Genomic DNA, 27,379 nt, shown 5'->3' on the forward strand with positions numbered 1-27,379 from the left:
TTGTATATTATGCATTCTACATTTGCCCCATTTATTGTTTTTCAATGCATGATAATGATTTTTCTATATTTTAATTTTCTCAAAGAACTTTTAATGTTTTCTCATTTATTAGTTATACTCTTCTCTGTTTCCGACTTACTCTTTTTAAGTCTTACAGGATTTATATGTACAATCTTGTATTATTTATATCGTTATTGAACTACAATTTTGTGTAATAGCATTGGGGGAATGATTTTCTATTTCATATTTCATCATAATAGAGAAGTTTTGCTGCATATTTGAAATTGTGTAAGTACTTGGGCATTAGGAGGGTCAGATAATTGAAGGTGACTCAGAGATGCTTGGAAAAAATACATTGGAAAGTATTCACGACTACTAAGTTGGGAGACAATCCCTTGGATTGTTGCTTTCATGTTTGGGCACAAAATTTCCTGAAATTCTACTTCTAGAACTCATACTGTCCAACTTTTTTACTCATTTATTTATTGAAAATGATGTGTTGAATGTTATTGTATGAAATGCCTTATGGAAATGGGCAAGGATCGAATGACAATCAGGACACAAAATTTACCCCAAAAGAGTTTATTTTTTAGAATAGACAAGGAAGACACACACACACACACACACACACACACACATTCATGCTGACCCACTCATGCATACACATAATGCAAACACATGCACATGCACACTCAGATTCGATCTTACATTCTAATTACTTAAAATACTGTGCAATAAAATCATCTAGAGAGAAACTGCAAAATCTTAGGAACACAAGGCAAATCCATGAATTTTTACTGAATAAAAAGCAAAGTCTTAATACATATAGAAATATTTGAACCAGATCATAAAGTTTTGTGGGAAGTCTATCAGTTTTAGAAAAGGAGGGGAATAGCAACTTCTAACATGAAAGATGATTATCACAGGCAAAATGATAAAGTTACATAGTGAATATATTATATGTAACTGTTGTCAAATAACTGAAAGGCAGAGTCTGAGTCTAGGACTCTGTCAGGAAAAAGATTGATAATTACTCCTACAAACAATATCTGAATTACACATTGCTTAACAATAGGGACTCAGCATGAGAAAGCTGTTAGGTGATCTGATCATTGTGTGAAGACCCCAGAGTGCACTTACACTGCCTAACATTCAGACAGCCTGTGCACACTCCCACCTATGCTATGTGGTAGAGCCTGTTGCTGTTAAGATACAAACTTGTGCTGAATTCTGGAGGTTACTGCAGCACAATTCTCTGAGTGCATCTAAATATTTATAAAAACACAAAAAGTACACTAAAAGTATGGTATAAAGCACAAGAAATATTATTCTTTCAAGGGTCCTTCCCACGAATGGAGCTTTCAGGACTGAAAGGTGCTCTGAGAGAGTCTGTGAGTGAGAGGAGAACGAATGGGAAGGCCTGGGATACACCTGTGACTACTCCAGACTTTACAAAGCACAGGGTTACGCTGTGTTCATTTTAAAAAGACAACTTTCAAAATCAATACCATCACCACAGAAAAGTGCTGTGATGTTACTAGGAGACAGGAATTTTAACCTCCATTATAATCTTAGGGTAATATTTGTGTGTATGTCCGTCTGTGCATGTGTGTGTGTGTGTGTGTGTGTGATCCATCCTTAACTAAAATGTGGCCCATGACGGCATTTTGAGGGTTGATTTCAGGCTCTGAGTTTGGCTGTGGTTCTTCTTTCCTTCGGTTCCCTTGCTCTTTCATTGATCATCTCCAAGATTGAACCTATTCTGTATCACTGTTTCTTTTGATGCAGTCTTACATCTGCTCCTCTCACTTTGTATTTTGTGGCACACAATCTCATCTCTCACCCAGCCTTGTTTCTATTTCACTGGAAAACTTCCCCCCAAAGCCACAGTACCTGTGTGCTTCCTGCCAGCCCTTTTAGTGATTGTGACAGTTTGACTGCAATGATATGGTGAATACTGGGAATCTGTGGCTGACTCTGCACTACTGTGACTTAGTGAGGACCATCTTGTTCCTGCCACAATCATTTGTGCTTATAGTGTGACTCAAAGCAGCTTCTTTCACTCAGAGAAAATAGATGGTTTTCCAAAGCTCAGTACCTTAGCATGTGCATGATCTTTCACTTGTCAGCCATTGCTTTGGTGTGGAACACGCTCAGCCTTTTTTATAGTACCAGTTCTGAAATTCCTGCCTATTCTTCAGAGGAGAGGAAGCCATGCACTTAAGTGATGATAGATATGTGCAACAATTCAGAAGGTCAGGCAAAGAGGCCATTTTATTCCCCAAACAGGTTTTCAGCAGAGGAAAAATCTGTGGAGAGAAAAGGTAGAAGGGATTTAAGACTCAGATGTGTGTGACTGAGCACTTACCTCTTGCCTTGGGGAGAAAAGAAGCCAAGATGCCTCGAGCTGCTGGCTCCTCTACAGCTCCAAGCAATAAAGGATCTTGAAGACACGAGCACACAGCTAGACTTTTCCCTGTACATCCTTAACTGCTAGCACATACTTTTTTCAAATTGGTTTGAAAAGTTCACATTCTAAAAATCCATCTGGAAAAAAAATAGAAGACTAAAAGACTACTTATATCCCTAGGTATTTCAGTTTCTTTGATTTAATATGATAAACTTTGCTTTGCCCAAGTTCATCATTCTGTCAGCTGGTTCTCTCTCTCTTTCTCTCTTCCCCCCCCCCACCCATTATGAGCAAGTTTATTTACTTTGACATAAAATGTGTAAATAGAATTTGAAACTTCTTTTATTTACACTCCACTATACATTACTGTTCAAATAGATCATAAATGGAGCAGTAATTGCTGACATCCACCCTTTGCCTTTTGCTCTCTATAGGGCAGCATGAAACATGATCTGCTATATCCCAAGGTACATAAGGTCACATCCTCATCTCCAGCACAAAACTCCCATCCAGGGGCTGGGGTTGTGGCTCAGAGGAAAGATGCTCACCTAGCATGCGTGAGGCCCTGGGTTTGATCCTCAGAACCACATAAAAATAAAATAAAAATATTGTGTCCACATACAACAAAAAAATAAATGTTAAAAAAACTCCCACCAAGTGCCCAGTTCACAAAGCATGCTGTATACATATGAATTAGAAATAATTAGAAATTATATATATATATATATATATATATATATATATATATATATATATATAATTAGTGAGAGAGATGCCATTAACATAGACCAAACATATTTGTGTCTATCTACAATAACAGAATTTATTGAATAACAATAAATTCATAGGCTACATCACTTTCACTAAGTATTTGTGGGTCAACTGGTAGTCATAAGCTAGGCAAACACAAGTTCTTGTATTCCAATCTTAATTTGTAATATGTATAACATTCAATGTACACACCACACACTATACAATTATTTATACAGGTTAGAGAAAGGCTAAGAAAAGGTTCAGGCAGCCAGAGGGGGGTCAGCAGGCTTAAATGAGAGCAAAAACAGGGAGCAGGATGTCAGTCACTGTAGGTGTTCAGATAAGATTAGGACCAAAGAACTTGTTCAGGGTGCAAAGCTGTCAAAATGCAGGAAACGTATTCTAGGCTAAGGTTGGGACAACAGTCTCTGTGTCATCTTGGAACGTCATCTTAAGATGTCAGCTTGGAGTGGATCATCGGTGGTCATCATGGTCAGAAGCATAAGAACAGAGATGCAGAAGTTCATTCTTTTGGCTATTTTTCTGGGTAAGTCTCATGATGAGTGACCAGGTGATGGGTCACTCTTTCTTTTATGGGCCTCAAGAGAGCAGGTTGCTTCATTCAGTGGTCTGGTATGTTTGATAAGCTCGTGGGCCTGGTTTTTCCAATATGAGTTTAATATGCTCAGCATCCATGTGTTTCTGGTTAATTGGATAAGTTCACAGGTGGTCACTTTTATTAGCACAATTAATTTATTAATTTGTGCCTTATGGTTGTGCAAGACAGATGGTGGTTGTTAACTAGTACAAACAAGATATATAGTTATCCTACCTCAGCGCTTAAACTCAAAATGGAATAGCTTATGGCAAACTACTGCTTTACAAAATGGTTTTGGCACAGCCTGAAAACTGCTGGTCTATACATCATGTGAGTGCATCTATATACATATACATACATCTATTACCTGAAGCAGAGCACAGCCTGGGGTGTGTGTGTGTGTGTGTGTGTGTGTGTGTGTGTGTATGTGTGTGTGCGTGTGTGTGCACACATGTGCATGCATGTGCATAAGGAGAGAGAGAAAGAAAAAAATTAGCAGATCTTTGATCCTATTTTGCAGCAGTTGTTTCTGCTTCCTCTTGCAACCATAATCTCCTTCTAGGACGGGATTATTATTTATTAATTATAAGTAGGTTTACAGTTTAGGTGAATATCATGAAAGTATATGCAATGTTTTGTTGAGGTACACAATTTTATTGAGGTACACAATTTTAATCAAATTCACAAAAATCTTTTTTTTTCAAAAAAATAAACACCTACTAACCAAGATAAAATGATACCCAAACTTGATTTGAATTTCTTTAAATAAAAATTTATTTCCTTTAATAACATCATGACAGCAGGTAAAACAGTCCACATTTGGGGACTGGCTCTCTACTGGGTCTTGTATTTGTGCCTTGAACATTTTACTCTAGTTGAAGCAGCCACACTGTGAGGTGCTTCACCAGTCTGGCCAAAGTGTGACCATAGCCAAGTACTTCAGGTTCTTCGGCTATGGCACAGCCAGAGTCAGAATGATGGATGACTTTCCTGAACACCGGCAAACAAAGGTGAATAAATGCAGTCAGGGCGTTTAGATGATCTTGCTCAGAAATATGCCCCATTACCTCCAGCAAGAATTCTGTGCAATAATTGTTCCCTGTCATTTTTCTATCATCTAAGGGTGATCTCAGCCATTAGAAGACCCTGTGATGTGTAAAATGGGAGCTCACATTGAAAGGTTCAAACAGGGTTTCTCTTCTCTCTGTGTGTGCATGTCCTGTGTCTTTTCCAGTGATTGGCACTGGGAATGAGCTGTCATTCCCTTTGTTTATCCTTGGGGTCATACGCTTTTACTCACCTTCCCTTGAAGTTGGTCTTGATTTCCTTACATCTCCTTATAATGCTTTTCTTTTGATTTTCTTTCTAGCTCATTCTTCAAATCTGCAGAACTACCTTCAGGCTGAAATATAGGCACTCCTTTAGATTTAAACTTTCTACTTCAGCTGGGAGACAAGCTTGCAAAATTCAAGGCTAGTGGTAATGATGATATCTGCCTCAGGCAGGAAAGCAAATATAGAGCATCTGCAGAGGGCCTGGAGTCCATTTTCTCACTATCTGTACCTCTGAATCACAGGAGAAGTCTGTTTCTGTAAGTTTTTCTCTGCTCTCTGACCCCTAGAGAGGTAGAAAGTAAAGGTAGCTGATGATATTACGTTGGTTAATTGACTCCCTGTTTGCTCACTTATTATGTCTGCTAATGTATGGAACTTCAAAGGGAGCTCCTATGTGCCATGATCAATGCACCTCAGCAGACTATTATTCATGCATTCATTTTTACACAATGATATGTAAAAATAATATAGGCATCATAGTGGGATGTGGCCATATAAGACTGGATCTCTTCCTTTGGAATGTTTCTGCCATAATGGATAAAGCAGATGAAAAGTCATATAGCTAATGTACTAAAGAGGGTTTTCCTAGAACTATGGAAAATAGCCTGAAGAATGACTCCAGTCTGGTATAGAGTAAGCCTTCATAGAGGAGATTTCAGGGAGTTGGGGTTCCATTATAGAAAGTGGCAAGAGAACATTCTTGGAGACAACAATGAGTAGTGAAGAAATTCCTCTGCTTTTAGGGGAGAAGTAAAGGTGACGTTTGAGATGGTAGGGGCTCATGGAGAAGATCAGTTCAGAGCACATAGTTTGCTCCTTTTAAAGATGTGCCCTGGATATGCCACATCTTTACGATGGGCAAATAAGAACTGGTCTTCAACATTGGTGCTCTACTCCTTGAGGCAATCTGAATGAAATTTAGTACTGCATCCTACTTCATACAAACCACAAAGTAGAACAAAATTGACCATTCCAAAATGACTTTAGCCTTTAAAATTCAATGTGCCCATTGTATTCTAGTAATTTTGTATTTACCCCTACAGAGAAAATGGTAAATATTTCCAATTTGATAACTACAAAAGAGAAATATTATTATAGCAAATGTAAAAGTGAAGTCATATTAAATCAGAGGACTATCTTTAACAGTGATTAAAATGAAATCAATTTTCCTAATGAAATTTGGATTCACTTATTTTTGTAAAAAAGTAACACAACTCTTCAGAGGCAGGTGGACCCCAGGTGACTCTGTAAACTTACAGCAGTTCAATTAAATTCAGCAGTTCAATTAAATTTCCAAACACACTGGATGAGAATTTTCTGTGCTTGTACTTAACCTTAATCCCTACAGCAAAACAGAGATACAGTATGATCAAGGCATAATGCCCACATTCAAGGGCTATAAGAGTAACAATATGGAAATGGGCTCAACTTGTTTGCACACAGTGTACTCAATGTATTGGGGAAGACAGGTGGACAGGATGTGTTCAACATGGAGAGAATAAAAGCTTCTTCAAGGAGAGGGGGCCCTGCACATTGAGTCTTCAGGACTGAGAATGATTTCATGTAGTAGAAGAGTACACTATGGAAAAACATTGCAGACACCAAGGCAGGAAAAAAAGTCCAAGCCTCAAAGCATGAGGGTGCATTGTTTCATGATACATGTGGATAGACTGCCATGGTGATAGCGTTGTTTGTGCTGAGAGAGAGACAGGGATGAAATAGGAAAGGCTGGGTTGGGGCTGGGAGGTCCAGATTTGCCACGATAAAGACTACAGTGACATCTTTATTCTGTTTCATATCTTGGTAAATAATATAGTGATATTTTCATACATCAGTATAACATCTTGGCAAATACTACAGTAACATCATCGTACTGGATATTAATGAAGATGTTTTGTATTTGCATTTTTACCCCTGATTTTAGTGCTTTCTATAGACCTTCCTTTGCTTCCTCTCACCTTCACCCTATAAACTCTAACATCACTAGAGGTTTTGCACTTAACCCTTGTGGTGGCACATTGGAAATCTGGCTTTGAAGATGGAAGGGTGTGGGCATTTCCAAGCACAGATTGGACAATGGTGTGACTGCTATAAAATTCCAGTACACGTACACTTACCAGGAAGGATTATCCATGGATAGAATGGGATTTTGAAAGAGACTGAAAAAGCATCACAGCTGCAAAGTTAAAGATGACGAAAGTACCAATTAATTCATGGGCTCTTCCTGAGGATACATAAAAGTAGACAATATAGGTCACTATCAACTCAGCCTAACTGATTTGCATTTAGGAATAAACTATAATAAATATTTAGTTGGCCTGTATTTTGTGATAATTCAACTTATTTTTCAGGTTTTGAAGAACTTAGGTATTCCAAACAGATTTATTGTCTAATTATGGGTGTTGGTAATTGTATTAGGATGGATTCCAGGGCTCATATCTCCTACATGCTGAAGGAGACAAGGAGATAAGTAGATAATCACAAGGCAGTGGGACACACGTACGAGTAGCAACCTTTTCATGAGGTAGAGGGAGTATGGGTTGATTTGGGGTGGGGGCAGGAATTAATTTTCCCTGCTTTTGCACAATAAGCATGGTCCCAAAGTAGTCAGAGTGAATTGCATTGTGATGTGTAGGCAGTTCTTCCTTGCACCATACGCTCCCCACATTAATTGAAGGCTTTATCCTTGGGATTCCTCACAGTTAGTAGTTTCATGTATCATGATTATTTTGCAGCTTAAAATAATACTAAATCAAAATAACATAAGGTTCATTATATTTTAACTCAAAACTTTTAAGCAAGAGATAATATAGAAACTCAAATTTTCTTGTCAGTTTTGTGCACCAGGATCTCACATCTGTCTAAACTGAAGATTTATTCTACCTTAACCCATTCCGTTCAGCCCCATGCTATGATATTGCAGAGCTGGGGTCTTCTAGGAAACTGACACGGTGTAAAGACACCCCACTTTAAACCCTGATTCTTGATCAAATAGGGAAGATTTCAGACATGTCATTCATAGTAACAGGATTGAGTTTATTGAAGGGACAGGAAAGGGAAGAAGACATTCTCAAGACAGAAAGTGAGTCCTCTCAAAGAGGAGAAGAACAATGTGCTGCTCCTGCACACCAGTTTTACTGGGGATCCCAGAGAAATGTTCAAAGAGTCCTGTCCAGGTTCACCTCTTGGCTTTTGACTGACAGCAGGATGACATCAGACTTTCAAGTCCCCACTGCCATGACAACTCTATGTCACTTTAGTTCATGCTGACAGGTTCTAATTGGATTCTTAACCATAAATTTTTAAAGATTTTTGTGGCTAGCTAGAATGGTTAGAAGAAATTATCCTTATCTCCCTGAGGTTTGGGATCTGGTCTGTGGAAAGATCACAAAAGTGTCCCCTTCCAGGGTAACTTGGGTTCCTCTTATCAGCATTATTTGGGGCCTTCAGTTCTCATGCCTCATTATTTTGGGCCTCTCCTTTCTCATATCACAAGTAGTTTGCTGAAGAATGTGACATATTAAGTCCCCTTAGGACAGATAGGGCTGAAGGTTAATTGCTTCTTGGAAAAGAAAGCATGTGGGGTTCAGCACAGTGGGCCTATTTTGTAGAATTGTTCTCTTAAACTCGTGTTCCACCATTCACATCTCTCTGTCCCCTACCAGTGGGAAATCTAGAACTTTTCCCCAAACTGTCTCGTCTTTCTATAAGTAACCTATTCTGTTTCAGTTATTCATCTTGGAATATGACAATGACATTGCAAACTTCACCAACTTCAACATTTCAGATCCAGGGCAACAAATTTTAAATGTGTTACCATGTAATCATAGTTCCTCGTATTATAACTGTAAAGCACTCATGATTCTGACAGTTTCCTGTGAATCAGAATTTTTATCACTTGATTTTTCAAAGTTAGCCACTCTGCCCTTACAAGTCCTCCATTTTCACACCTCTTTTTCTCTCATCATAGCCAGAAAAGTTTCTCTATTTTTAAGAACTTATAGGAGTTGATTGGGTCCACCCAAATAACCCAGGATAATTTCACCACCTGGGAGCCAGTTTCCTTAATCAGATCTGCAAAGTGATATTCACTATGTGAGGAAACAAATTTACACGTTCTGCTAGTTGTTTATTACATATGATCCACTTGAAATATACATGATTTAAAATAATTAGGTGGAAATAGTGTGATATATTTGTAAATTAACTTTATCCTGCAAGTCCAGACTGATAAACTAAAATTGAGGTTAACTTAATCAGGCTTATACACACCATGTGTGGACAGTAAACATTTGGAGGTCTCCAGGTAGGCTTTGATCTCCTATATGCTTCAAATATTGTTACCTGCATTTTCAGCAGAGGTTTGTTGTTTAGCATGACAGTAGGTGGGAATAATTTTTAAGCTGAAACGTGTAATACTTAAACTATATTAAAATAAAATGGCTGTCTATAAAAGTAGTAGTGATTTCTGTCACCTAGAATGGTATAGAAGGTGATTCGCGACCACTTTCAGCTTTTAAGTCTCATACCTACTCAAGGACAGACTCTTGCTTTATCCATCTAGAAATTTGGTTGATAAGTCACAGAATGTCATTGTCCTTGTTATAAATTGAACAATTCATGAAAGACCTTTTTAGACAACCTTACATGGGATAACCCACAGGAATTCCAATAAGTTTGCAAGAGGAATCCAAATATTCTGTGTCTCGAAGTAGAGGAAAACAAATGTACGTCCATATGCTTCTCAGACTTGGCTTTATACTTGTTAACAATGAAGCTGGTAGCAAGACTCTGAACCCCTGTATTGTGTGTGTTTACCTGTGTATGTGTGTGGTGTGTGTGTGTGTGTGTGTGTGTGTGTGTGTGTATCATTTTTAGTTTTCTCCAGTCCTTAGAAGGCCATCCATATTGATGACAATTGTTGAAAAATCAAAATGGTTCAGGTTTTTCTCAACAAAAACAGGTGTGGTTCCATCCTACCTAGTCTAAGCTGAAAAGTGGACTGAGCTCAGAATACTAGTATATAAATTTTAGATTATGCCAATTCCAGGTAAATTAAATGAATTACTAAAAGTCTAATTGTTTCATATATTATTGTGAATACTGCATGAAGTGACACAGTAATCTTAAATATGTAATGGAGCAGAGTCATGTAATTGCTTTAGACGAATTACTTCATTGAGCTCTAGTAAATATATTATGAAGTAACTCTCAGTGGAATTTTAGATATCATGAAACTGAAGTTTGCAGAAGAGTGATAAAGCATTACTTAAAGTCATATATAAAGCAAGTTTTAGAGACATGTTTTAAACACAGGTATTTAACAAAGTCATAGCAATATACTATAAGTAACAGAATAAACTGCTTCCTCTTATGAACTTTACATGTACTGGCACAAATCATATATTCAAAAGGCACTTTTTAAATTTTTTTGTTGTTTGGGCAGGCTCCAAATGGCTATAGTTAGGCTGCCTCACTGAGGCTACCAGCAGACTATATTTTTAGTATATCTCCAAGATCACAAACACCCTGATTCAGTGTACATACTCAATGTCATAAATGTTGGCTTGAGAGCATGTGCCCACTTATGTAACCTGTTGACAATGTGCCTCCTTTTTTGGCTTGCATATAAAAAGGGCCGATGGAAAGAACTCAGGGGGACTAAATGGAAGTAGCTGGGGTGAAAGAAACTTGGCTGGTGACTGAAGCTGAAGCTGGAGGCTGGCGGCAGTGGCTACCTCTGAATAAAGCATGTATCTTCTCCTAACCATGCCTCACATATTTTTCCATCTGCAGAGATCCTGAATCTGTTGCCTGAGCCTCAGCTTCCACCCTCACATCTCCCTGTGCTACAGAAGAATTAAAAGAGATATGTGTAAGACCTATCAGAGAAAGTAGATATCCAGGTGGTAACATTCATTTGAAGACAGAGGTTGCTCTGGCTACAAATATTGCATCTGTTTGTTGTAGCACATATGGCAATCTACTGGATTGAATAACCCAGTTTCTGATTTCATTGAATTTAGCTAATAGTGTAGAGGACCATTAACTGTATGTCCTCACATGAGTGTTGAGAGAGACAAGAGAACGTACAAGTGCAGACAGTATATATAGACACTGGGCATGCCATCCACCTAGACTAATATTTAATAGGAATCGAAATACCTGGGATTCCATCAGAATGAAGAGTAAATTATGGATCACATGTGCAATGAGTATTTAAGTACATTTTCACAAATCAAAGGTTTGACTATATTTGGTCCTTCTGGGCTTCTTGAGGTAGATACTGCCTCATTTAAAAAAGATACCATTAGGGAAAATAAAAATGTGATGACATTTCTTTGAAACAAATTATAAATAACTGCTTGGGAGTGATATACTCAGAATCTATTTTTGAAGCCTCTGAAAAACTTCAAATATTTAAAAGAACGCATAGAAGAATCCAACCTTCAAATAATTTACAAAACATTGGAAACAAATTTGGGTATTGCATTATTTTCAAGGAAAAAATGCTATTTTTATTAGTTTTTTTGTTTGTTTGTTTTGGTCAACATAATTCTGCAATTGGCATTTTTAAATATCATAATTTTATCTTAATTCATATTGTTTTAGCTCATTATATTCCATAGTGATTTACTCAGCACATATGGATTTATATTGATTATTTAGCAGGATATGAAGAAGACATGCTAGCACAAGGAAGAGGTTTCTCCTAAAGGAATGGAAAACTTAACATTGGATTTAGACAAATACACAAAATGCTAGAAAACTAAGTGAACAATATCCATTAATTCAACAAGTATTAAGCACACCTTATTTGCATATACCAGGTCGTATCTGGGAATACAGCAAACAAAATAAAATAAAATAAAACCTTTGTCTTAGAAAATCTACATTTGAGTTGGTGGAAAGATATCATAAAAATTTATATAGAATTCTTAGAATATTATTATATATGCACATAATGGCCTTCCCCAGCAGGGTGATCAAAGCTTACTCTCCTTGCATCTTTGATTATGTAACTTTTCATGAAACTTTACACGAAAATGGGGTTTGGCAGATGTGATTAAGAATCTTTCCCAGCTGCAGTCAGTGAAGGAGATGCTGATCAGATAGATGCTGTACTGCTGGCTTTCAAGAAAGTGGCTGGGAGCCAAGGAATAATAGTGGCTCTGCAAACTGGAGAAGGCAGGGAAATGTAACCTCCTAGAGCCTCTGGAAAGGAACCCTGCCCTTCAACACCTTAACTCTAGTCCAGAGGGACTCATTTTGGAATTTGACTTCTGGAACAGAATAATAAAATAATTACTTTCTTTTAAGCCATTCTGTGGAAATTTACTATGACAGCAATAGGAAACTAATTCATAGGGTGATAGAACTACGGAGAAACATAAAGCATGGAAAAAGGGAATGAACAGAACGTGATTAGAAACCTTTCTATAATCTCCCATTTTAATGACATTGGGGATATACATAGAGCAAAATGTAGCAAAGGTGATGCACAGAATAGAGATTTTTGAAGTCTACTCACTAGAGATGAATGCTGAGAAAAAGGCCCAATATATGTTCCAATGGGAGACTGGTTAGTCTGCTGTTACAGAGATTATACAGCACAGCCAAGTGGGATCCACTGCAAGTATAAAACACTGATTAAACATTTAAAAATCAATTAAGACTTTAAAAGAAACCATGCTATCCCTTCAGTAGGCTAAAGAATACATATGATCTTTTCAATAGATACAAAAAAGTCATTTGATAACATCCAACACTGATTCATTTTAAAAACACTTAGAAACCAGGAACAGAAAGAAACTTCCTCCCCTTGCTGAAGAACTTCAGAACCCTACAGGCATATTTTACTCAATGGTGAGAAGCTGGATGCTTTCCCCCTAGATCATTAAGTAAGTAGGGATGCAGTTTTCTCCACTCTTACTGAACTCCCCACTAGTTCTGGTGAAGGCAATAATACAATAAAAGGAAATAAAAAGAATACAGATTGGGAAGAAAGTAATTGGGAACATAAATTGTGTTTGTTTGCAGATTGTATTGAGAAAAAACCCAAAGAAAAAAGAAAAATCATGGAACTAATAAGTGATTGTATAGAAGCAGCAAAATACAAGGTTATTGTACAAAAGCCATGCACTTTTCTGTATATCAACAATGGCTAATTGGAATTTAAAATGAAAAACACAATTCTATTTACATTAGTGTCTAAAAACTGCAATATGGTTGGGGATGTTCAGTGGTAGAGTGTGTGTTTGGTATATACAAGGTCCTGGGTTCAATCTTAAGCCATGCAAAATAAAAATATAAACAAAAACAAAAGAATTAAAAAATCCCTGAAATACCTAGTTATACATCTGACAAAATATATAAAAGATTCTCTATGAAGAAAACTAAAACTTTGAGGAATTAAACCAAAGAGGATCTAAATAAATAGGTTCAACATTGTCAAGATGTCATCTTCCCAACTTGATCTGTAAATTCAATGCAACAAGAAAGTCTCAGAATGTTGTTCTGTGGACATTAAAAAATTATAACATCTAGATGACATTATGTTTGAAAAGTTCTTTTAGATGCAACACCAAAAGCCAATCCATAAAAGAAAATCTTGACAAGCTGGTCATAATTCAAATTAAATCTTGTCCTCTGTAAAAGATAATGTTAAGATGGAGATACAAACTACACAATGGCAGGAGTTGGAAGGTGGTGCAGTCTTTGGGGGAGAAAAAAAACACATTTCTGGTAAGAAAACAGTGTCCAAAATTTGCAAAGAATTCTTACCTGCAGTAAGAAAACAAACAACCCAATTAAATAAAAAAGGGGGCGACAAATGCCTCACCAAAGAATATAAAGAATATGTGTGTGTGGAAATAAGCATAGGAAAAAAAATGTGCAACATCATATGTCATAAGAGACTACAAATTAAAGCAATGAGCTAACAATTATATACTAATTAGAATGGTTTAAATCCCAAACACTGACAAGTTGGGAAAAGTCAAGGAGGAGGGTGTTCTTTATTTTTTCATATGATGAAAATTGCTTAAAAATTAAGTCCACTAATATAAAGCAATGATTATAATATTTATTATTAATGATGTGACAATATTTCAGATGGCAGTTGATTAAAGAGAAATCAGGAAGCCATGAGAAGGATCAACTATTTGCACCTGTAGTGGATAGCTGGGCTATCCTCATAGTGATGCTCTGCAGGTAGAGAGAAATGTGTACTAGGAGGATGGAGGGAGAACTATACACAGGTACCAAACAGGTGATCTTTGATATCACACCATACAGATGCAGGTGAAGTCTCATCTAAGTCCCTTACCCAGCCTTCTTAGTAGACTGTCATTAATCCCTCAAGGAACTTCTGCATCTTAGAATAGCAAGGGAAAAATGCTCAAAAAAAAAAAAAACATCTTTAGGGGGAATAAGCTCCTGGGGTAAATACAGCAAACAAGAGACAGGGGTAATGACAAAGACAGGGCAAGGTTAGGTTGCAGCTTGTGGGAATGGTGGGGTGTCCAAGGCAATCAAAGCAGACACTTAATCATATGTGGATCCACATAACACATGCTTCAAGTGCATAGAGACACACATACACACATGTATGTAGATGCATGATACGTGTATGATTTATCTGAGGTCTTTCATCATGGCTGTCATCAAGGAGATGAACATGTCATTTCATCATCCAAGAGATTCTTTATATTAAGTTCTGGAACTGCTCTGTACTAAAGAATCACCTCTGGGGATGGCCAGAGGTTCTGGTTCCTTTGGCATCATGTGGATACTTATAATCAGAAGTGAAAAGAAAAATAAAACAAGGTAATGCTGTAGTTTTTAACCTATACTTTGTATAATAAGGAGAATATTTTAAAACCTAGGTAGATTTCAGATTAGAGTAGCTGCCACTGGGGAGCTATGTTGATTCTCTCCTCTACTCAAATTGATGTTAGTTCAGTTCCACAAATATGTGCTAGCATAAGTATTTAGATGTCATAGACAGCAATCAGAGCATAAACATGTGAAATATATACATATGTACATATGCATACAGGTGTGTGTGTGTGTGTGTGTGTGTGTATGTGTGTATTTGGTGCTTCCTCAGGGAATGGAAAGGGTGCTATAAATTAATAAGTGTACATTTTGAAGACAGAAATGTTATCATTTTAAATTTCTAATAGTTGACCAAAAATACATATTTTTAGTTTAAAATATAGTTTGCCACTGTTAGATAGGCGTTCGGGGACTCCAAGACAGTAAAGGCAGGGTATAACAAGGAGGAGCTGCTGGAGGACAAGACTGGGAGAGAGTCATGTCTCTGTTGATTACTCTCATTACCATGACAACTCCCACAACACTTACCATCCTGTCAACTCCACCATATGTTCAGTAATTTAAAAATGACCAATGGTGGTAAATTGGTCAAAATTCGAATCAGGTATCATAAGGTAAACCAATGGGGACAAATGGAGGTAAGGTCTTCAATCAGGTATGCATAGAGAAGAGAACACCTCAGAGCTCAGTATATAAGATGCAAATTTCCAGACATTGGGGTCTTTAGCTTTTCTCTCTTGCATGACCCACTCCTCTCTAAATGATGGCGTGTACTTCCACTTTCACTTCAGCAAACCTGTGCTTTGCCTGTTACTTGTGTGTGTCTTGCTCAATCCTTTGTTTGGAAAAGCAAGGACCTGGACCCCATCTGGACACCCTAACAGTAATACAAATAGGCTAGGGATGTAATTTGGTGGTAGTGTTTTCCTACCACGCAGGAGACCCTGAGCTCCATCTCCAGCACAATCAAAAATAAAGTTTTAAAACATCATTTAGCTGGTGTTTTATAAAACTTGGCTCAGAAATGTTGATACTATAACTATACCTAATTCATGGTTAAAAGCTTAAACAATTGTGTAAAATAGCATATTAAACAATGTAGAAGCTGTTATAAAACAAGAAAATTTTGGTTTCCCTACTGAATGTGCACAATTACTTGTCTGTGATCACTTAGACACCAATGTCCAGACAAAATGTACAAGAGAATGCAGTGATGAGACCCCTTTCCCTACCTGTGGATTAATGATGTGCTTCATCACTTTGTTTCTGTTGAATAAGCATCCACTGAGTGCATGAACCCTCCTACCTTTGTCCCCGCCACACCCTTCCCTCTTTCAAACAGAGGAGGGTAAAACTCTAACTATAGTGAGGATTGTTAGAAACAGAACCAGTGTTTCTTGAATAACAATAATGGCAAAGGTTAAGCATTCTGGGTAACAATGTACTTTAATCTTCAACAGTAGAAGTGGGCACAACCACCTCCATACAGATGAAAAACCGAACAATCAGAAAAATCTGAAAAAAAAATATTCTTAAAAATATGTCCAAGAATTCTTCAACAAAATTCTGCTGTGTTACAACAAATTTAAATTCACTAAATGATATCAACATCAAGAAACTATGAATGAAGAATTCAAATATAATTTAAGAGATGTTGGTGAGTCTTAACTCCTCAGGAGAATTAGCAGAGATTTTGATTCAATAGTATAGTATTTGAAAACTTAACTGTTTCAGTAAGCCTTTTTGGTGCTTTGATTTAAAGAGCTGACGAAAACCAGTTTAGAGGAGGACAAGTTTATTTTGAAGCTCACAATGTCAGAGGTCTTAGTCCATAGATGACCAAATCCATGACTCTGGGCTCCAGGTGAGGAAGAACATAATGGTGGAAGGTTGTGGTGGAAGAAAGCAGCTGGGAACATGGCGCCCAAGAAGCAGAGAACTCTGCTCAACAACAACAAACTATATACCTCAAAAGCATCCTTCAATGACTCACTTTCTTTAGTGATACCCTACCAGCCTACAATTACCAGCTAGTGCCTGCTAGCAGATTAATGCACTGATTAGGTTCATGCTCTCAAAACCTAATATTTTACCTCTAAACTTTCTTGCATTATTTCACACATGAGCTTTGGGGGGACACCAAATCTAAACCAGGACATTAACAAAATCAAGTGTATGAATTTAAACAATAAGATCAGTTTTAAGGACTCAGTTATTCAACAATTTATTAAAGAAAGACTTTGTCAAGTTCTTCATAAGAATTTTGGGCAGAATTCCCTTGAGACACTAAATAAAGATGAATAAAGGTAGGATAACTGCCTTCTAGAAGCAAATGGCTGAGGTATTAAAGAACGTGAGTTCCATCAATGGAGATTCAAGAAGGGCATGGAAGGTGATTTAATGTAGGGATGTATAAAACTGGAAGAAAGAGTGATAGTCCACTGCAGTTCCATATTTTTGTAAATTACTATCTTTCTGTGTTTTTCCAAATGAAAGAACAGTTTCCACAGAATTAATTTCTTTCTTCAGTTTTGAAAGAAGGCCAGCTAATATTGAGCTTTAATTATCATCTCATGCCTTCATTTTTCATAAATATGTAACTTGTGAAGCCTTTCTTTCACCATCTGTTTATTTCTTCCTGGCAGTTTATAGATTAAATGGCAACTTCTCCATCTAACAAGGATATTAATATGATGAGTAAAGTAGTGATTTCATTTTATTTCACAGATTTCATCTTGTCTCCTACTTGATGACATATAAATTAACTTGTTCAGAAACACAAATTAATGCATCATAATCTACTTAATAATTTCATATGTTGCACAATAAAGAAAATATGTACCTGAAATACAATTCTTGAAATCACTGGAATACTTATAAAAAGTTTGAAAGAGGTAAAAATGTTAACTTGTGCCAAAATCTTTTCTTCTAGTCTCCAGAGAAGTTCAGTGACTGTACTTAATGAATAAATATAAAATCATTCTATCCCTCAGACTTGAAAATTTACTATTTCTTAATTTCATTCTTTATAAAATGATTTAACATTTTTTATTCTTATGAAAATAAAATAAGTCTTATCTAGATTGAATAATTTTATATACTGGTAATAATGTTAAATACGTAGGCTGCTTATATATCAGAGCTCATGGCTTATCTTAAACATTTTGAAATACATAGAAAGTTAAAATGGTAAGGATTATTAAAAAATATTTTAAAATATTGTGGGATATTTAATTAACTAAAATAAGGCTAAGAAGAATCTTAACTTCCCAGTTTTATTTTTGCATTCCCACTTTGAAATCTTTAAAATAAATCTATATCAGGAACTTTGTCTAAGAAAAAGGTTAGTGCATATGTTGGAACATGGAACCCACTTGATATTGATAGAAACATGTAAAAGCTTACAAGTGTAATTTATCTGACTACTTCCTAATTTCTATGATTATAAATAAGTAATAAGTGATTTCAACCTCATTTTATTCATTGCAAAATGAATATAATAATGCTTACAAACCAAAAGTGCTATGAGAATTGAATAAAATGATGCTTATACCTTAAAAAGCACCATATGCATGAGTTACTCCAATTAACTTGCATGTGTTTTCCTTGCACCTGTATTCCCTTCTTATAATGACTAATATGTTGAATAAGAAGTCCAGGATACTCATCCAAACAGTAAATCTCAATTTGGTTTGTTATCACCTAACCCAATTACTCCAGATAAATTATAGCTCCCTCACTCCCTCCACACTCTCAACTGGTAGTGATGATCTCTTACCTTGCTCATTATTTTTTTCTCTATTAATGTGTTATTTGCTTATTTATAATACTTTGGGTTTGATTTTGGAATTAAAATTTAGGTTCCATGAGAATAGCAAGTTGTACATGACTAGTCACTATTTTTTACCCTAAAGTCTGGCATTAAAAATAAATACTTGATTAATAAAAACTGAATTAAAATAGTGACCAATATTTTAACTTTAAAAAGTATATTTGTTACAAAAGTCTGTCCATAAAGAAGACACACTAATTACACCGTGTGCATTCTCACAGAGTTGAAAGGAAAAATAAACATTCAATAATAGAGTTGGAAATCTTTGGGCCCCACTTTCCGTAGTGGATATGATTAGGTGAAATAATAATGGAATGGGGTGCTTGAAGAACACTATAAATCAGCTAGAGAAATATGCATGGAGCACTTTGCACAACCACAACAGAACACCCTTCATAATGTAACATGGTTCTGAAGTACACAAAAGGTCTTCTACAGCATATGCAATTTGCAGGGCCATGAAACAAACTGACACGTTTAAAAAGACTGCAAACATACACTCTACTTTTCATGAAGGACAATGGGACCTAATAAGAAATAAATAACTTAAGGAAATGTGAAAATTCATAATTATGTGAAAACTTCAGATTAAAAAAAAATAAATTATAATTTGAAATGACTAATATGGATTTGAAAAGCCATTTGACAAAATCTGATATCTTTTCATAATAAAGTCATTCTGCAGACTATGAATAGAAGGGAACTTCCTCAACATGAGAGTGGGTATCAACAACAACAACAACAAAACCCAAACAAATAAACAAAAACACCCCACACAGCTAATGATATCTAATATTATTCTAAGGAGTGAAAGAATGAATGCTTCCCCTCTAATACCAGGGAAAAGATAGGATGCTTGCTCTTTACACTTCTATTTAACATTTTACTGAAGGTTCCTCAAGGGCAATTAAGCAAGGAAATGAAATAAAAGATATTCACATGGGAAATGAAGATGCAAAACTAACTGATAGATGACATGACCTTAAACGTAAAAAAAATCTCAGGAATACACTAAAAACAAAAAATTAAAGTCGATACATGAGTTCAGGAAGTTGGCAAGATACTCAATATCAACACACAAATATCTGCTTTCTTTCTGTAAACTAGCCAACAATTCAGAAATAAAAGAAAGAAAATAATCCCATTTATAGTAGAAACCAAAATATTAAGATTTTTTAGGAATAAATTTAACCAAAGGAGTTCAAATTTTAATATCTGAAAAGTAAAATGGTATTTTTGAAAGAAAGCAAAGAAGTCTTAAATTAATGAAAACACACAGTTTTTATGGATAACAAGGTTTAATGTTGTTAAGATGGCAGTACTACACTTGTTTGACTATGTATTCAAAGCCATCCCTACCACAGTCCCAGCTGACTTCATTATACAAACTGGTAGGCTCATAATAAATTCATGCAAAAACTCAAGGGAACCAGAATAACCAAAGAAACCAAAGATGGCAGGTGGAGGGCTTATATAGATATATACATGTCCAAACTTACTACAAAACAACACCAATCAGGGAAACAAGGTACATACATAAAGACTGACATATAGAAAAATGAAATAGAATTAATAGTCTAGAAATAAATTCTAACCCTGATTATAGTCAAATGATTTTGACAACTGTGCAAAATTTTTCATTTTCTACTTAAACTGTACAGTTAGGGTTTTTAAAAATTATTGTTATTTTACTGTATTTTTGAGACCTTTTTGAAATGAATGCTTACAGCGACAGCTTAATAAAGCTAGGAATATAGGAAAGGGAAGAAGAGATGCTGAGAGCCACAGCTGAGTCTGTATGGCCCCTGGCATTTTGCCAACAGTATTGATTGACAGGTGAGGCATTAAGAGAATCAAAATAACACAATAATTTTTAAAAATCCCAAACTATGCAATAATGTGACAGTTGAGTATCAATATTCAATCATATGACACGTGGAAAGCAAATAACCTACATGGGAGAAGGCAAATTCTGGTTTATCTTTAACTACATTACATTCAGTGGGTTGTATGCATATGTGAGGCCCTGGGTTCAATCCCCAGCACCATGGAAAAAATAAAACAAAACACAAACAAACAAATCATGATCTGTTTATTTACTCCTCTACAAGAGAGTCAATTTGAAAATAAAGACACAAAGAGATTGAAAATCAAGGAATGGAAAAAGCTATTTCATGCAAATAGTAACCAAAAGAGAACTGCCCTGGCTTTATTACTGTTAGACAAAAGTAGACTTCAGCAAAAAGATCAAACTGATAGAAAGGACATCATATTATGATCACATTCAGCAAAGCAAGAAGATATAGCTGCTACAGAATTACATAAAAAGGAAATCCAAAAATGTACGAAACAAAATTGACAGAAATGAAGGAAGGTATGGGTAATAAACCCTAGTTCAATACTTTGACACTCCTTTTCAATAATGGATAAAACAGGTTACTAAGGAAATATAGGACTTGAGCAGCACTATAAACTAAATTGACCTAACACATATAAATGGATATATGAAACACTGTGAATATTCTACCCACAAGAACAGAATACAAATTTTTAATAAGCTTCTATGAAATATTTCTCAGGATGGACCATAGTTTGGGTCACAAAACAAGTCTTAATGTGTTTAAAGAGACTGAAATTATATATATTATCTTTGTAATCAAAATAGAGTGAAATTACAAATGAAATACAAAAGAAAAATCAGAAAAATTTAAAAAGCAGGGAAATCAGACAACACACTGCTAAAAACTAATGAGTCAAAAGAAAAATAAAAAAGATATTAGAAAGTACTTTAAGGCAAATGCAAACAAAAACACTGACGCCAAAACTTACTGGATGGAGTAAGAGCAAGACTAAGAAGAACCTATACCGAAAGCGCTTACATTTCAAAATAGCATATCAAATCAAAAACCTAAAATCATAAAAATAAAACTTAAATGTAAAACTTTCAGGAACTGCAAAAAGATAACCAGAATAAACCTAAACCTAGCAGAAAGAAATAGAAATGAAATACAGAAGGTTAAGGCAGAGATGAATTAAACAGGGAAAAGAATAGCAGTAGATAAGAAAATCAACAAAAGCAGAAGTTGGATCTTTAGAAAAGAACAACACGATTGAGAAAGTTTTCTATTAGATTAAACCAACAGAGAAGAAAAAGAGAAAACTTAAATTGCTAAAATTAGAGAGAAAGCAGGAAAGTTACTATAGGTTTTTCAGAAATAAAAGGAATGATGAGAGCATATGAAACATTTTACTCTCAACAATTGAATAAACCTAGATGAAATGGACAAAAATTTTGAAATAAATAATCCATATAAACTCATTAGGAAGAAACAGAAAAGCTGAATACACAAATAAATGTAAAGAAAGATTGAATCATTAATCAAAAATTAACAACGAAGAAAAACCCAGGAACATAAGTATTCACTGGCAAATTATACTAAACTTTTTAAAAAACAACATGAGTTCTTCTCAAACTCTTCCTCCCCCCCCCCAAAAAAAAAAGAAAAAGAAAAAGAAAAAACAGAAAGAGAGAAATAGAAAAAGAAACTGAAGAGGGAACATGTCTCTCCTCATTATATTAGGCCAGAATGACTCTGATAACAAAGCCAGACAAGAAAAATATAAAATACAGATCAATACTCCCTATCAATAAAGAATAACAGCATTAATCATTGAGGAAATGCAAATCAGAACCACAAGTTGAAAGTGAATGGTGGTTATCAAGAGTCCAGGAACAGAAGATAACAGGAGAGGGGAGAGGTTGATCAATGGACAGTAAGATTATAGCTAAGAGCAAGAAGCTGAGGGGTTGCTGCGCACCATGACAAGAGCCTGTAATCCCAACAACTCAACAGAAGATCAAAAGTTTGAACCCTCTTCAACTTATTAAGATCCTATCTGAATAAATACATAAGCAAACAAATAAAAAGTCAGGGGATGTAGCTCAGTGGTAAAAAGCCCATGTGTTCAAACCCCAGTATCACCAAAAAAGGAGAAAAAAAAGTCCTGTGTACTACTCTGTAGTCTGGTAACTGTAGATAACATTATGTACTGCACATTTCAAAAGGTTGGAAGAAAGAATTCTGAAAGTCTCAGCACAAAGAAATAGTGAATGATGAAAGAGATACATATGTTTAACTTGATTTGAATATTACACAATGCACATATGCATCAAACATTACATGGACCAGGTGTGTTGGTACACACTTATAACCCCAGTAACTAAGGAGGCCTCAAATTCAAGGTCAGCCTCAGCAACAGTGAGCAATTTAGGGAGAACCTGTCTCAAAAATTAAAATAAAATAAAAATAAGTAGGGCTGGGGATGTGGCTCAGTGGTAAAGGGTCCCTGGATTAAATGTTTGGTAATTAGAAAAAATATAATAATAATAAATTAAAAATTATATGGCAACCCATCAATGTGTACAATGTATATGGTTTTATGTATTAGATTAAAATAATACCAGATATTACATCTCTTTAGGATGTCTATTAAAAAAAATTAATTGAAAAGTGAAATAAGTGTTGGTGAGGATGTGGAGAAATTAAAGCATTTCTCCATTACTGGTTAGAACTGTAAATGATGCAGCCATTATGGAAAGTAGTTTTGTGGCTTCTCAAAAAGGTCGGTCTAGTATTGCATGGTGCTACAGTAATTCCACTGGTAGGTGCATAACCAAAGAACGAGAAAGCAGAGACTTGAACAGTAACTTGCATACCAATGTTCACTGCATCATTGTACAGCATTGCCAAAAGGTGGAAACAACCCAACTATCAATCAACAGATGAAAAAGCAAAATATGATATATATATATATATATAAAAGGAAAGTTTTGACACTTGCTACAACATGATTAACCTTGAAAATGTAATGCTAAGTGAAATAAGCTAATACAAAAGGCCATATATGATTTCATTTAAATGGGCAAATTCTCGAGTACACAAGAGGAAATAAAGTAATGGGAAATTACTGTTCAATGGTTACAGAATTTTCTTTCTCAGATGATGAAAACATTTTGGAAATAGTGCTGACAGATGCACTATATTGTGAATATAATTAATGGCCATTTAATAGTACACTTTAAATAGTTAGATGGGCAAATTATATGTTGTGCAATTTTATTTTGTATGTATTTTACACAATCTTTAAAAATTAACAATGTAATTTACCAAAAACCATTAAATTGTACACTCAAGTAGGTGAATTATATGTTATGTGAATTGATTTCAATAAAATTGTTAAAAATGAGCAAATTATGAGTAGACTCTTATCTCAGAAAAATGAATAGCAATAAGCACATAAAAAGATACTCAACATTATTAGTCATTAGGGAAATGCAAATCAAAATTACAATGAGATATCACTCCTCACCCATTAGGATTGCTATAATAAAAAAGACAGATGATAACAATTGAGTAGGATGTGAGAAATTAGAACTGTCCTACATTACTAGTGGGTATATAAAATGGTATATCCATTTTGGATAATCATTTGGCAGTTCCTCAAAAAGTTAAACATAAAGTGAACATATGACAAAAAAAATCCACGCTAGAAAAATTAAAATATTTATCCACATAATAAATTATACATGAATGTTCATAGCAGCACTATTATTAATAATGAAAAAGTGGAGGAACAACACTTTCGTCCATCAAATAATAAATGAAATACAATATATTTATATGATGTAATATTATTGAAAAAGAAATACATGGTGTTGCCACATGAAAGAACTTCGGAAAAAATATGCTAACTGAAATAAAATCACAGAAGACTTCATGCTTTTGTATTTTCATTACATGAAATGCCTACAATGAATGAACCTATTGAGAAAGAGCATGGATTTATGGGGAATCAGGGTAGAGCTGGATAGAGTGTGATTGTTTTCTTTTTGGATGACAAATATAATCTGTTCTAAATTAGATCCTAGTGTCATTCCAAAAAGAAAAACTATACCCATAACTCTGTGAATACACAAAGTGTCATTGAATTAGATATTTTAAGTGGGAACAATCCTATGAGTTTTGAATTATATCTCAATAAGACTCCTAAAAACACAGGTGCCCATTGAGGGATTATGATATTTAAGAACTAAAAACATTGCTTATTTTCATTTGATTTTAGAATTGTAAACTGAATATTTGAATTTAAACCAGTTGTTAATACGGATTAAAAAAAATACTAGAAGACTTTTTGGTTATTTCAATCTTTACATTCCTAAGCCATATGAAATCAAGTTCAAATCCACACTTCACTCTTTAAATTGTTTGCATTTAGACCCTCAAAATCAACCTTGATGTCCAGTTTATCTGTTTCCCCAAACAAAATCTGAAGGAAACACATCTGCTATGCTTTTAAAACTCTTTAACCTTGTGCATGCATTTCCTTGATCTAATCTGCTTTTCTTTATTTCTACACTGATTTCAGCTCAGGTTGTTCTTCATTCTTTTATGTCTAGTTTAAAAAATTAAAAACAAACAAACAAAAACCCCAGAACAACAACAACAACAATAAAAAAATTTTGATTTTGCTATCCAAAGGAAAAAGACTACACTTCCATTTCATTTCTTCTCATAATTATTTTTTTATGTTTGTAGGTAGAGGTGTGGTCCTTGGGACTAAGGTCCTGGTTCTAACTGTCTTAATACTTATAAGGGGTTGGCCTGTTTGGCGTGTGATGAGTTATCAATACATCTTTCTGTAAGTGAAAGTGTATAAAACCAGATTCAAATGCTAGTTTCTTTGATTAAGATTTAGTCCTTAACATATTACGGACTTCATTCTGTAAACAACACAGACAATTCTAATAAAAACTAAGAGCCATGGCTGTTTTTCTTTATATTTACAAAATAATTAAACAAAAGTGAAAACATAATTGGAAGATTAGATGCCATTATAATTCATTTTGCATTTTAAACTATGAAAGCCTAATTAGAAACAAAACAACAACAACAAAAAACTATAGGGTAAGCCTGTCTCTGTTACTTCTAGTTTTCAAGATGGATTTTATTTACAAAGCTGAGACCACCTATTTCTTTGGGGCCTTCTATCATTTATAGTCACTAAGGTATTTCTATGAGGGATTAGGGATGAAAGGAATTTATCACTGAAGGCAATTTTAGACTTAATGCCTCATTCACAAAAGGAAAAGAAAAATAAACCCTCCCATTTTTCAGCCAGTCAGGTTTTTAAATTTGTCGCAAATGAAAAACTGAACTTGCTGGGAAAGGGTGATTTATCTGTTTGTAGGGACAAAAAAGAAAAATCTATGAAAACCTTAAAACAACACCCATTTCAAGAAATAACTTAAAAACATTGCTGCCTTAAGAGAATGAACTATTAAATATTCTAAATTCTCTCTCTCTCTCTCTCTCTCTCTCTCTCTCTCTCTTTCTCTCTCTCTCTCTCAAACACACACGAACACAAACACACACACACACACACACACATACACACACCCTTCTTTCTTGGCATGAATATACACTTGCTCAAAATCTCTGACTCTTGAACTTGAAACTGGAAGGTCAGATAAAGGTCACTAAGGTCATTATTACCATCACAGTCTTCAAGAGCAGACCCCTGAGCTTTCTTACTCCCAAAACAACTCCTAAAGGCCTAGCCCATTCTGTTTCAATTGGCAAAACCATCTTTCAGCAGTTGGTCCTGAGACAATAGCTGAGGGTGTTACCAAGGGAATGAGCTTTGAAGTGGACTGATTAGTGTTGAACTAACAATTTCAAGACTTGAAACTGTGTGGAGTTATAAGTTGACCTTGTTCATAACTTTTCATAGCATGATTATAGTAATAAAGGAAGTCAGAATATGTGAAAGAAACTGCCCTGAGTAACTCTCTTCTGATTAAAATTTGACAATGAATACTGTTTCTAAAAATGGGGATATTTTGAAAATTTAAACCAAATCAACTTTTCTAAAAAACATTATATAAAATTACTAAATATCTGGATTTATAACACTTGAATTCCATCAGTTCCACTTCTTGATAAATATTACATGTAAATGCAAGCATACCCACAGACGTTTACATAAGGATATATAAACACATTGCTCCAGGGTGTGACTCATTTCACAAATGTAAATCTGCAAGAAATATCCCTTTGTGCTTTCAAAGAAACGTTTTTACTTTTAACTATATATTTTCTATTTTGCCCAGCTGATGGAAAAATGGTAAAGTTAATGTTTCTGCCAGTCTTAAGACTGGGAGTTTAAAGTCAAAATTTATGCTGATTTATGAAAAATAAAGTACTATTTTGTAACTCATATTTTGTAAACTGAAATTTATGTTATCTATTCGTATGTCAGTCAGCTTTCTATCACTGTAATAAATACCTGAGATAAATGAACTTTAAAAATAGCGAAGGTTTGTATTTGCTTATGGTTTCAGAAGTATCAGTTCATGGTCCTTGGCCCTGTTGGACATCATGAAGCACATCACAGTGAGAGCCCATGGGAGCCAGGCAGCAGAGAGAGAAAGAGGGAGGGGCCTGGATCTCAATATTCCATTCAAGGGCACATCCCAAGTGACCCAATTTCCACAAATTTCTATTTTCTGAAGGCTCTACCCGCTCCCAGTAGCACCACTGACTGGGGACCAT

Source organism: Ictidomys tridecemlineatus, chromosome 2 (genome assembly GCF_052094955.1).
Source record: "Ictidomys tridecemlineatus isolate mIctTri1 chromosome 2, mIctTri1.hap1, whole genome shotgun sequence".
Lineage (NCBI taxonomy): Eukaryota > Metazoa > Chordata > Mammalia > Rodentia > Sciuridae > Ictidomys > Ictidomys tridecemlineatus.